This window comes from Carassius carassius, chromosome 5, assembly GCF_963082965.1.
Source record: "Carassius carassius chromosome 5, fCarCar2.1, whole genome shotgun sequence".
Lineage (NCBI taxonomy): Eukaryota > Metazoa > Chordata > Actinopteri > Cypriniformes > Cyprinidae > Carassius > Carassius carassius.
In genome coordinates, this window is record NC_081759.1 from 40218915 (window position 1) to 40233103 (window position 14189).

Sequence of the window (14189 nt, forward strand, 5' to 3'; positions counted from 1 at the left end):
TGTGTAAAAGAGCAGTTTTCTGTGACTTACTTAAGTACTGTCACCTTTAAATGACAGGGCAGTCTTGAGTGTGTGATGGGTGCTTATATTGAGAAATGGAGAGAGGCAGAGGACACACACACACACACACACACACACACACACGGCCTGGAGGAGAGCTGAAGAGGGTCACAGCAGGACAAGAATTCAGTGTATATACTTACTTATACTATATACTTATATAAAAAGTGCACAAGAGGGTGACTTCTATTTTTACCATATCTAGACTCCCACAGTCAGCATGCAGTTTCACACACATACATTATGCATTTTGCAGACATTTATTAAAGCACAATACAAATTAATACAAATTATTCCTTATTCGCAATGTTAAAATATCCTTCATAAAATAAGAATATAACAAAACAAGGAGTGTTTTAAATATCTGATGTGTGTTACTGAAACAGAGTGCAAAGAGCTATAATTTCATAATAAAAGTAAATAATTTAAGAACATTTATAATTATGAAAACATATAAAATGCTATATAATTATATATCAAAAATAAACTAAAATGACCATGCTCTTTACATGTTATGTAAATTCTATAAGGACTCGCAGCATAAATGCATTGGTTAATTTTAATATGCAATTCATTTGATTAATTGATTGACTTATTTAATTACATTAAAAATATGAATGCATTCGCAGCCCTTATGATGAAATTAAAATTTCACATAATATAAGCAAATCTAAGCAATGTCAATTAAATATGAAACATGATTAAATACTAAATATAATTTTTTTACTACTAATTCTCACTACTGTAGAATTACCGGTAGTCATTTTTTAATTTCGAAATCTCGCACTCTTTACTTCATTACAGTAAAACTTCTTTCAAAATATTATTAATAATAATTTAATATTAGAAATTAAAGCAATTAAATCAATATTAAATTAGAAGCACATCAATTACAACCATGATTTATAATTACTATATATTTATCTTTTTCTTGTTACAGTAATGAGAATGAAACTCTGTATTACAATATTTAGAAACATTATTAATAAAAAAGATAATTAATGAGGGGAAAAAGAGAAAGACAGTACATTTTGGGGTGAGTTTTAAAGAGCTTAAATGTCCTGTAAAAAATAATATTAAATGACAAAATATTTAGTCATCTTGTCAGATTCACCAAACTATTTGTGGAGTAATTGTTAATTCATCTGAATTACATTTAGCAGAAGCTTTTATCCAAAGCGACTTACAAGATAAAATGAGCAAACTCCACCCAGAAAAGTCATCTGTGAGAAATCCGTGCTGGCTTTTCTTTCTCAGGATTGATCTCATTCCTCTGTGTGTGTGTGTGTGTGTGTGCGAGTGAACTATTCCAGATGGTGAGGTTTTTTACTGGAACAGGAAACACATCCATGTGACTTTAAAGCATAAATGCACCTACAGGCATAAATGACATCAACCGCCTGTGACATTAAGATAAGTGTGAGAAATATTTATGGTGGAAGAAAACAACAACTACAAAGCGCTGCGTGGCAGAACATATCATTTAGACGTCCACATGATCAATGTGTTTTTAAAGGCCTTTACATTCTGACATATCTGTTAGCATTATACGTCATCGCTCGCATTTTCTGCTCATCAAACAATGGTAATGACACGAACCAAATAACAGCAGCACATTTAAGGGTGTCAATTCAAGTTCCCCATGAGAACACATTGTTAAATCAGGTTTCAAATTAAACCCAAAGACACAATTCTGTGGGTGGAAAGAAAAATGCATGTTAATCTTAAAAAAAAAGCAATGCTTCACTCTTACGTTGCGATATATACATTCCCAGAATGCAGTGCATGAAACCACGACTCACCATCGCAACTTTTATTTTATTAAATGAATGAATGATGTTCTCTCTGGTCTCTATAAATCCCTAACATTTTTTAAAGGGGTCATATGATGCTCTTTTTTAAGATCATTATTATCTCCCTGACATGACTGCTTCAACACTAACTGTGTTACTGAAACTACGCTTTCTTTCGTTGCGTGAACATTTGGGCGGCATTATGCAAATATTTCCATATTTATAGTGACGTAGAGATGTGGGGGCGTGTTTAAACAAGACTGTAAAAACGTTCGTAGCCACAGGAAGTGTCTTAAGAGTCTTGACTTTGATAAAGAATATCTCTTTGGATTTGAGACTTTAGTCTTTGCAACTTTACAGATCTTCATTATGCACCAAGAGCTTGTGACACTCCAAAGAGAAAGGAAAAATTCAAATCGCATCATATGACCTCTTTAAATATAGAGAAAAATAACTGTGACAAAAGGGACACTGGCTGCTACTTCAGACACATAAATCAAGACATTTCTATTCCATCTGTCTGGAGAAACACCCAATCACTCTCAAGGACTGAGATAAAGGTCTTCCAGAAGAAGATAATGTACAGTATCGCACGCTCTTCACACAGAGCTGAAGTAGGAGTGTGACAGAGAATGTGAATTGCTTCTGTTGATGAAGTGCGCTGACACAGACGCTGTGAGCAGGACGTTCAGTGTCAGAAGCCTTCAGGGACGCTGCTTCACATCTCTAAACCGGACACAGGTGTGACTAACCTGACGCCGGACCAGCGTGGATCAGATCAGAGGTCACACACTGGGTAAATGCATGTGTAAACATCTCATGCACTATTTATTGTGTATATACTGCAGGGCTAAAAAAAGTATGTGGAAACTGAAGCCACGCTTAAAAATGCATGAACTGCATTAGTAGAATCTGCAAAAACTATGAACCCGAATATGGATTTATTGGAAAATGATGCACATGTGAATAGTGTATGTCCAGATATGAATTTTGATACAGTTTTAATTATTTAAAAATGGATAAAATTAATTAATTTCATTTTTTTAATGAAGTTTTGCTTAAACTATATAATATAATATAATATAATATAATATAATATAATATAATATAATATAATATAATATAATATAATATAATATAATATAATATAATATAATAGTTACATTCATTTACTTTCCGTTTCCTTATTTGGTCATTTTCCTGTTCTTGCTTGGTTTATTGATTAATCCCCACCTGTCTCCATTCCCCTGATCACCTCCCTCGTGCTTAAATACCCTGTCTTTTGAGCTCCTCCTGGTTTGTGATTGTTGTATGTTAATGTGATGTTGTATCTTATTGTAGAGTTATGTTGGATGTGCGGATTATTAAAAGTACCCTTTAGTATATCTTCTCCTTCGTGCGCTTTCATTCACACACCAGCAGCCCGTAACAATAATATAATATAAAACAAATGTAACTTGGTTAAATTTTTTTACTAAATGCAATGATATTCAGAGATTTGTAAATGCTGTAGTGTGCATTGTTTTATTATTAAAACATTTACAATTACATAAAGGAATATATTTTTTAATTGTTTTACTTGAGTGTGATGTGATATGTATCAATGTATGTATATGTACAATTTACGTATCTTAGAATATTGTAATGTAAAATGATATTTTATTAATGCAATGTTTTGTCCGATGTTTTATTATGAAATACATTTACTTTCTTTTTAGCTTTTTAAGTGGGGTTTCATTCTCACTGATCCTCATTAAAAAATAACTCATTAACATACTTTACTACCTGTTGTCATGCTGTAAAGCTTTAAAGCTGCTACTAATGCATCGCATGGGATCATCTAATTGCTCTTCAATCTGAGCTAATCATAATTACAATTGAAATGATGTGCTATACTTGTCAAATCAATGCGATTCACTGAAGCAGTGAGTAAAGCTGTCAAGATCTGCAATTGAAGGGAATGTTCACAGCACATGTTCACATCCGTGCGTATACGGGTGTTTTTTTAGCGTGTGATTGACACTGGCGAGAGAAGAGTGAGCTTGAGAGGAAGTGGCAGGGCACCACTATTTCATCTTTTGAGAGCTTTCAGAGGCGATATTCGCTGTGGCATTTCTGCGTGGCTGGCTTTAACATCCTTGTGGTTTCGAGAGCTGAGTGTCAGACGCTGTAGGTAGGTCATTCTGAACATTGCATGCACATCAGAGGAAGTGACAACTTCTGAAGTTAAAAGAATGATAAAAAATCCCAACTGGCCCCTTGCTGTTGGCATGTGCTGTTTTTTTATGAACTGATGTTGCCTCGGAAATGAACCGTGTATAAAACAAGGCGAGGAAGTGTCCAGTGAGACCATCACAGAGGACATTAGCATCAGTTATACTGCTTCTGCGATGAAGTGGAGTGTTTCTATATTTGTTAGTACATTATTGGAAATGCATGAAGGTGAAGGTGTTTTCAAATTTTAAGTAAAAAGTTAGTCTGTTCTGTCCAATCAAGTCTGCTTTATATTGCCACCATAAAACAGAGCTTTTAATGCTTTTTTTGTGTGTGTAAGGAGATTTAAATTCTGGCCATTAATAATAATAATAACATAGTTATTTGAATAGATAAATGCCTGGTATTAAAATTATACAATATTTTGTAAAACAATGATTCGTTTTATAATTAAAAACAAATCACACAAAAAAATGTATAATTTTAAATGCTTCAAATGAATAGCCATTACAACATTTTAATGTACACAATAAGAAATCATGTACACTTGTATACTTATTTAAATATGGAGTTATTAAATTGTTGTTTCAAGCTTTTAAAGACTAACTTAAAATTAATGATACTAACAGCAATGGTAATGAACGTTTACAAAGAGCATGCATGATACAAAAACTGAATTAAAAATATATATGTTTTACATTGCCCAATTTACTAAAACTGGACACTGAGGAAAAAAGGTACTTGTTGGTACCTTATATACCTGTTAAAGGTAAATATTAGTACCTTTTGAAAGAGTGCTCCAGTAACAGCTTTTATACTTTATAATAACTTTATATTTTCTGAGACCGTATCAATATATTGTGCATACATTGGCCAATGCACATTTGAGATCAAAATGATCCATTTTAGAATCTCCAATACTATATATTGAGCATCAACCTCTCAATCATAAAGGTAATTTCTGCTATCCAATTGCTTTAAAGTGCATGCAAATATCCAACCTTCAATCTTCAATGCACGTGTAGTCTCACCAGACCTGAAGAGACGGTGATTGGTTGGTTTGGCATGGAGTGCATCCAACCCCCATGTTGAGCTATAGAAGTATGCTGACAGGTGCTTATGCCAATTGTTTTAATAAACTGACTTAAAATGAACAAGCAGGCGTTCTACAAAGGTGACTGGTGAACTAAACCTTCTCTTTATGCAGACACTGACATCCAACTCTAGCTTTACAGCATGCATCAGTTTAATGTACCGGGTCAATGGATTAAAAACTATGGAGGTGAGAAGAAATGAAATGGTGAGGGATTCAGACTGGCCCAATCGAGACGGATGGATTCACTAGAAAAGGGCACGGATCTTGAATCAGCCGCTTTATATAATAAAAGCACTATCATTATACCAACCATCTGCAGAGGGAGGGAAATTGTCCTGAGGCATTAAACGAACATCTCTGCTGCTAATTGAAGTGTCGCTTTCATTTGCAGAAAACAGTGTGAATTCTCACGCCTCGTCGCTGGGGATCCAGGTTCAGAAATACGCCGGCCCCCACAGCGTCACTTGCCGAATTTGAAGTGTATTCTTTTAGGTAATGAATTGTGTCTTTTTATTCTGGCCTGTTACTTTTGCACCGTTCAGGTATTATATATGCCTTCATGCGAGTGTGGTGCTATGACACATCTGGGAACCCAGAAATGGGAAGAAATAGAGTTTTTCTCGACAGTTGCCGCAATTTCCGCCAAGGTTATTAGGAGTCTTAAAGTGAGAGACTGGATACTGAATATATTCCGGATGGAGTCGTTTCCATTTGTGGCCTTGTCTGTATGCAGCACAGGGAAATATAGGATAGATTTAGGGAGGCTTGATCTGTCCTGCTGATAGCGTAATCCCTCCCCAGACGGGTGAAGATGAAACTCAGACCTCTATTTAGTAAAGTCAAGCTGCTTTCAACATGATGCATACCTAAATCTGGAGCGCATTCTCAAAACAAGACCATGGCTGTATCTAAAGTTTAAGTTGTAGTATAAAAGAGATAAATATTTTATGTCAATCTTGCATTTTGCACTTATCTGACATTAACGATATTACCAGGCTGACGATTTATACACCTTATATAATGAGCTAGATCTGACCTGGTCTTAAATAAATACAACTCTAATCCCAAGGACAACAGAAGTTATACAGTTGGTTTAAAAGTGCATTATACGACTGACGAATGCTTGATTCTGATTGGTTGGTTTTCAGGGAAACATGGTTAAAGTAGTTCAATGCAGGTCTTGACCGCATTACATGACCACAGGGTGGGCGATATAACAGTAGACGAGATTAACCGGTAGAAATTTGTCAAGAAGTAGAGATTTTGAACTGTTACATCATGGTTATACGCTTGTGTGACATTGCTGTGCTACATGGTCACAAAAATGAAACGTTTGCATGCATTTTTAAACATTGCGGTTAAAAGAAAAGTGATTGTAAGCTGTGAAATGCAGCGAAAAGAGAACTCATTTGGCTATACGTGTGCAAAATGCACATCTTTGCAAGTATCCTCATAAACATAATAATTTAAGTCTTAAGTCAAAGCAAACAGCTGAGAAAGAAAGCGTGTAACAGAATACTGGATCTGGGCAGCTCTTAAAGTGACAGCAGTCTAATATCCCTGCTGAAAATCATTCATGTTAATCAAATCTCTTACTGCTCTTTACCAAATCACTTTTGTAACTTTGATAAGATAAAACATATAGATTTAAGTTGCACTGTGAAAAATATGTCAAACTAAAAAATTCCATGTTTTGCTACATTTTTTTTTGTTTTTGTTTTTGTTTTTTTGTTTTGCTACAGTTTTGCTAGTAGAGACACTGACACTCAGGAAACTCACACATTTAATCTCACTCTCTATTATAACTGCATTACTATCAACAGCTCTAGTCTGTGTTACTCGGTCTAAAATGACGTTTTGAAACTAGCAACGGACGCATGGGATGAAATGTGCAAGAAATGAATCCTACACATAAGTGCATTTAAAGGACAAAGAATTTGTCCATCGTATAAGCTGAATTATTGACAACATGCCTACGTTTTACATCAAAGTTGAATCACCAGCTCAGGTGTGCATAATGTTCTAATAATTCAATGGTCCGTCATCAATTATTTCCTTACTTTACGCATGCTTCTTTATCTGCAACCTCCTGCAATATTCAATATCGTAATGCACAGTGTCTTTGCTTGTTAGAGAATGTCACAAAATCACACATTTATACCCACACCCACAGATCCAGTGCATTATAGGCTCACTTATTCCCACATCCTCTGCAGCTGACGCATCTAAACAGATCTTTGAGAGGAAAGATGACTTTCAGCACAATGGTTGCTGCATAATTGAGTTCTCAACCAATCAGAGCAGAGCATGAGAGGGGCTTTTATTCATTGAGGCCATGAGGAAGAATATTAGTGAAAGGACTGTGCTAAAACGCATGAAAGCAGATGGAGGTTTTATTCCTCATCACAGTCACTACCCACCACTCATTACACTAAAATCCACACAACCCTACTCCCAACCCCCTAGTTTTATGACCCGTTTCCAAGAAATTAGATTTAACATTTTGTCCTGTAAATGTACAATAAATAAACATACAAATGCATAAATATATAAACTCCCCAGCAACTTCATAATATAATAGCACAAAAATGTTTTCTGCAGCCGCTAATTCAGTCTTCAGTGTCTTGTGCAACTTAATTTTTTTTTTTTTTTTTGAAAATTCTATTTTTTAGCTTTGATGAATCGAAAAGGTTAAAAAGCAGCGTTTATCTGAAATTGAAATCTTTTGTAACATTTTAAGTGACTTGCACTGTTGACTGAAATAATCAACTGATTAAAAGTATTAATATCTTAAGAAAATAAATGAATAAACCTAGAATCTCACTTCTACAGTCTTCTACAGCATTTCGAAAGAAATGTCAACAATGTCACAAGTGCAATGAATTTTACCAAAGACGTCAAGGTCTTAACTCAATATGAAACATTTGCAGATCAAATGATCTGTATGGCATAGTATTTGTAGGAAGGCAGCTTTTGGTTAGGATTTGAAAATAACACTAAATACTGCTGATTTACGAATTACAAAAAACTGACAGAGCTAAATATTAGTGCACTTGCCAGATCTGAATGCAGATATTTCTCAGTCGCTGCTGACGCACAGACCAACTGCTAACACACAAAGAATACCTCAATCAAATGCTACTTCTAAATGTTAAAAAAGTCAGCTCAGACCCTTATCTTATCGTTTATTCATTCAACTTACAGTATAAATATCAGCTGAAGTCAAATGTTAGTCATAACCTTATAGAGAAATGGAGAACTGGCCAAGGAATATTGTATTTCTGTGACCATTTTAAGGCTGGCTTGAGATCTGAGCAACTGTTACTTAAGTGTGAGCAACATGACGTGAATCCGCCTACTTTTTTCACACCTTTGAAACCGAGTTTTGGTCCAAAAATACATAGCTCTCAGTGGATCATTCATATTTCACAGTATCCTCAGATGTGTTGCATTTTTCAGCTCTGGCTTTGGGTTCTCTCCTCCTACCCTGTTTTGATGAATGATAATTATATTATATGGAAATGAGGGTACATGGATGAGTCAAGCAATGTTAATGGTTAAAGAGGAGGTTCTGCGCCAGCTGCTGCCTACCTAATGGATATTTAACACAGCTGTCAATCCAGCTGTCAGTCTACTGTACACACGCATTAAAGAGCTTTCTGAAGAGATATTGTATTAAGAGGATAATGAGAGAAATAATAAAGTCAAAAGATAAGAATTTTTGTTGTTGTAATGGATATAAGGGGAAGTTTGTTCCCTCCAATCCTATGGAACAAGGGGGTAACAACAGAAAGATGATATTTTCATGCTTGATTGTTACAAAAATGCATTATTTTACACTATTGCAGTGCCTCTCTTCCCAGTCTGTCTACTAATGTAAACATTAAAGTTGAAACTAAAGTATCTATATAAAAAAAAAAAAAAATAAATAATAAATAATAGGACCCCTTACTGAGAGAACAAATAAATGAATAATATTACAGTGCCACTTCAAATGTTTTGGGTCTTTTGTCTTTTTTTTTTTTTTTTAAGAAATTCATATTTTCATTTTGCAAAGACACATTATATTGGGTAAAGGTAAAAATACAAATACATTAATAATGTTAGGAAAAACAAAAATGCAGTTATTTTTTACTTTAAATTCATGAGCAATATTTTCAAGAGAAAAAAATACATTACAGGAAAAATGATAATGAAAAACTTGAGCATCAAATCAGCATATTACAATGATTTCTGAATGTTTATGTTTACAGTTTTTTTTAAATACATATATAATATACGTATATAATATATATTTACAATATCACTGCTTTTACAGAATTTATATATATATATATATATATATATATATAAAACTAACACTGTCTACCTTTTAAACAGTAGTGAATATAATATATCAATGTAAAAAACAAACATTGCTTAAACTGTAGAATAATACATATACAATTTAAAAACACTAATGTTCATAAATTATATCAATACTTCTGACAAAACTTTATGGTCAGGTACTGAATAGAGTATAAGTACTTTTTTTAATGCAGTGGAATTGCTGTGATTGGTCTTAGGTGAACTCAGCTCAGTGGGTGGACTGAAGCAGTATAATTAACAACAAATGTTCAATTAATATATTTGATTAATCGCAAAGATCAACGATCAACGTTTTCTGATCTCGGACAGGAACCCCGCTTGAGAAATAACAAGAGATACATTATGAGGATTTCAAATACGGAAACCAGTTTATGCTAATATTGATCTGCATATTTATTTGTCCCACTTGAATAATGAGGCAACTGGAAATGATGGGATGTTCAGGGAGGGAGGCATTATTAATTTGTGTGCAAAAATGCTTTTCTTGCCTGTTGTAGAAAATAAACTTGAATAAATGTAGAGAATCACAATAAAGGTCATTGACTTTGACAGGCAGCCAAGAGCACCGAAGCATTGAAGAAAAATCATTTGAAGACTTGAACAAAAGGAGGAAGACAAAAAAAAGGGAATAAATTAAACATCCGGTGGAATATGGGTGATGATGTTTTGAATTCTCTCCAATCCAGTCGGAAATTGATTGCTAAAGTGACAATGAGCTCATGATATTGAATTTTCCTCTCTTGCATAAATCTTTGTTCAAGGATTACAAAGTATGACAAAGTCTTAACAGACGTGAGTGCATTTTCAAAGCTGATCCTATTGTTTACAGTTGCACCAAAAACATACAAGGATAATATAATGCATAGGGAAAGGAGCTGCTTTAATTGCAAAGGCTTTTAGCTTGTTTTTCCCAACATACACCTGCACTATGGATCAGTGGGAGAAAAGAATCATTACAGATACCGACGTCTTTTTAAAACTCTCATGTGTTGGTGCACAAAAAATCAGCCATGCAAGATTTCGCCAGACATGATACGATTACCGTGGGTCACGTCTGCATGTCGGTCTGGTTTTGTAAAGCACCTTCCTTTGATCGTATTCTGGCTTTTGTATAAAAGGTCAACCTCAAACGGCTGCTCATTCCTGTTTCCAGCTCTCTGCTTATTGTGAGCACAGAGGTACAACTGTAATTATGTCTGGTGCAAAGACAAAGCTGCGACGAATTGACTGGATTCCTGCTGACACCTGGCTTTCCTAACATCTCACCGGTGAGACGGAAACAGCAAGAGCGGAAAGAGGCAAAAACGAGTCTGTGGGACATGATGTGATCGCTCATGAATGCCATAGAGTGTGGTAGTCTAAAAATGCATGCAATATGAAATTACAGAGGGGTTGTGAGAAAATAATTTTACACCTACTGATTCTTAGAATTTTTTCAAAACAGCTCGGTCTTAAGAAAATGAGAGCAAACCGAGAGAAACAACTGCCCTTTTCATCCCATTTGACTTCCATAATGTTAAAAAACATAAGACAGGACTAGATTTGATCCATCAGGAAAGGACTGGATGGTGAAAAGTGGGTGCTACATATCTTAATGGTATCCAACAGATTGTGATATCAACTTATCGTATTATTTAGATAAAAAATGACAAGACCAACAAACAGTAAGTAACCTACAAATCATTCCTAATAAGATCAGGAACATGCAGCAAGAAAGATATTAAATAAATAAGTACATTTTGATGGTACTTATTGATCCTGACCACCAAAAAAACTAAACAAATAATAATAATAAAAATAATAATAATAATAATAATAAATATTGTGAAATATTATTACAAATCACATGATTCTTTAGAAATCATTCTAATATGATGATTTAGGGTTTAATGGACATTTGTTAATATCATCAATGCTAAAAATGGTTTAAAATTGATAATATGTCATATATAATAATGTCCACTGTCACTTTTTATCAATTTAATGCATTCTTGCTGAATAAATGCATGCATTTTTCAAAAATAAATTATTAATAAAACATAATATACCAGATTGTCATTCATTATATGACCACTGAAAAAACAACTCAATGTGTTTAGGTTTAGGATGTGCTTCGAAAGCTAAGAAAAACACATAGTAAAACAGAATGTAACAAGTAATAAATCCAATAACTTAAATCAATAATAAAAACAAAAATGTATAATAGCCAAAACACTGTTAAATCATAAAAACTGCAACCCCTAAGAGATGCATACAAAATAAAACCAGTAAGCCTGGGAAAAAAGGTAGGTTTTAATTGATTTAATCATTAGTGTTTAAAAGCCAAAAAGCTAAAAGCCTAAAAGATGCTTATTCAAGCTCACATTTTAGAGTCGAATCATGCAAGGAGCAAAACAAACATGTCATATAAAAAAAGTGAAAAAGCAGCATGAGGCATTTCAAAGATCACTTGAAAAGGACAGTGAATCCGGGTGCTTTGCATGTTGTTTATAAGTGGACATGCACCTCAAAATGGGCCAGACAATACCTCCCACCGTCACACTGAGATTTACATGCTCTGCCCTTCAGGAAAAGAAGGTGGGAGGTGGATATAGACAGAGCGAGTTTGTCAGGGAGCATGTGCTGCTACAAGCACTGCATGGGGCAGAATGACTCAGGGGGACCTAGTTTTTTATTAACCTTTACCAGATGACAACACTGTGAATATTAGATTATTAAATGGGTCATAAAAGGCATTCTAAAAACAGTTCTGAATGTAGCGTTCCATCCAAAAAATATCTATCCATCATTTGTTTACTCTCATGTCATGTCAGACCTGTATGCATTACATTCTCCAGTTGAACACAAAAGGAGATATTTTGAGGAATTTTGGAAACCAGACCGTTTCAGTTCCTTTAGGGAACTAAAAAGATTTAGCAACCAAGATTCTTCAGAATATCTTATTTTGGGCTGCACAGTATAGAAAGAAAGCCATATCAGGTTTAGAGCAATCTGAGGGTGAGTAAAAGATGACAGAATTTACATTTTGGGTCGACTATCCCTTTAAATGAACCAATGTCATTGCATTAAACAACAACAACAAATATATATATATATATATATATATATATATATATATATATATATATATATATATATATATATAGAAACATTATTTCTAAATATGCTTTACGCAATATATAAATGTTTCAAAAACTAAAAAGTTGCATTAAAGTAATTGCAAAATGGCTTCAAAAGAAATGTTTGAAAGGTTAGTCCTCAGAAAAGGTTTGCTAGATCTCTTTGAAGAGGCTGTTGGCGAATATTGTCACCTAATGCCATAAAAATCATATATATTTATGTGAACCCAAATACGTTTTTGAGGACCCACTTTATACAATGTTACAATTTAGATCAAATAAATAGCTTATATTTTCTATTGTTGCATGCTTTTCAAAGAATGCATCTAACTAAAGTGGAGTTATATTCATAAATCACAAAGTAACAATCTAGGATTGACTCTAGTTCCAAAAATCTCAACCAGTAACCAATCCTTTCTAACCCCTGCTCTTTAAAGCTATCGGCTCATTTGTTGTAGCTCCCGAGTCTCGGATTCCTGCTGGTCCACAGCAAGATTTGTAATTTGCCACAAATCTGCTCCCATTTCCTGCGCCGACCCCCGGAGAGCCTGGAGCCGAGCACACAGTAAAGCCCAATAACGGCAGAAGTGAGCTAAAACGTCTGTCTGACGAGGAAACGTAGCAAGCTTGTCCGCCGGCGCTCGATGGGCTCCTCCACAGAATGTCAAGCTTCTGAGCCGATGGGACAGAATCTGAGTCACGCAGGGTGAGAGTAATGTCACAGCACGAGGTGACTGCATGCACTTTATCATAGATTCAAGACAGGGAGCATGGCAGGAGTGTGCAGCCACATGTAACTTATGATGGCTTCCTCGTGTTTACTAGCTCCCCAGAATGTCACATCTCTTTTGAACGATTTTCATTTTTTTGTTGCCGAGATGATATCCGTTTATCTTTGTCAGCATCTTCAGTTATAGCCAGCATTGCTATACTCTGTCATCTGATCGATGGCCTGTCATCCTGTCCAGTGTCAAGGATAAACCACAATATTTGCATGAACAGAAAAAATATGGGTCCTTTTTTTTGAATAGGCAAGCATTGCTATTTATTATATTTAAAGGAACAGCTCGCCAACAAAGAAAATTCTGTCATCCCACCCTGATCTTGTTTATGAACAATAAACTTTATTTTCATGCAATATAAAAAGTGCACTCTTACTATACAATGACAATTCAGAGCGACCACATCTGCCAGCTCCAAAAAAGTTTCCTACAAGTTGCAAATACTGATTGTGTACTTTTTTTCTAGGCTAGATGTTCATGAAGGACTATTATCAATGCATTAATCCGAAAATAAAAATGTAAATAAATCATATTTCAAGTCGACAAATAAATAGACAGGTTTAAAACCATTTAATTAATTGTAGTTTACTCTAACAAATAATACACTGATCAACACACTGTAAATTTGAAAAGTTTTATTAATTTTTTTATATTAAACTAAAATTGAAATTTATTTTTCATATAGTTTACTAAAATTGGAAATTGTTATTAGCTATTATTATATTATTAACTGTCACTATAATTATAATTTACAAAT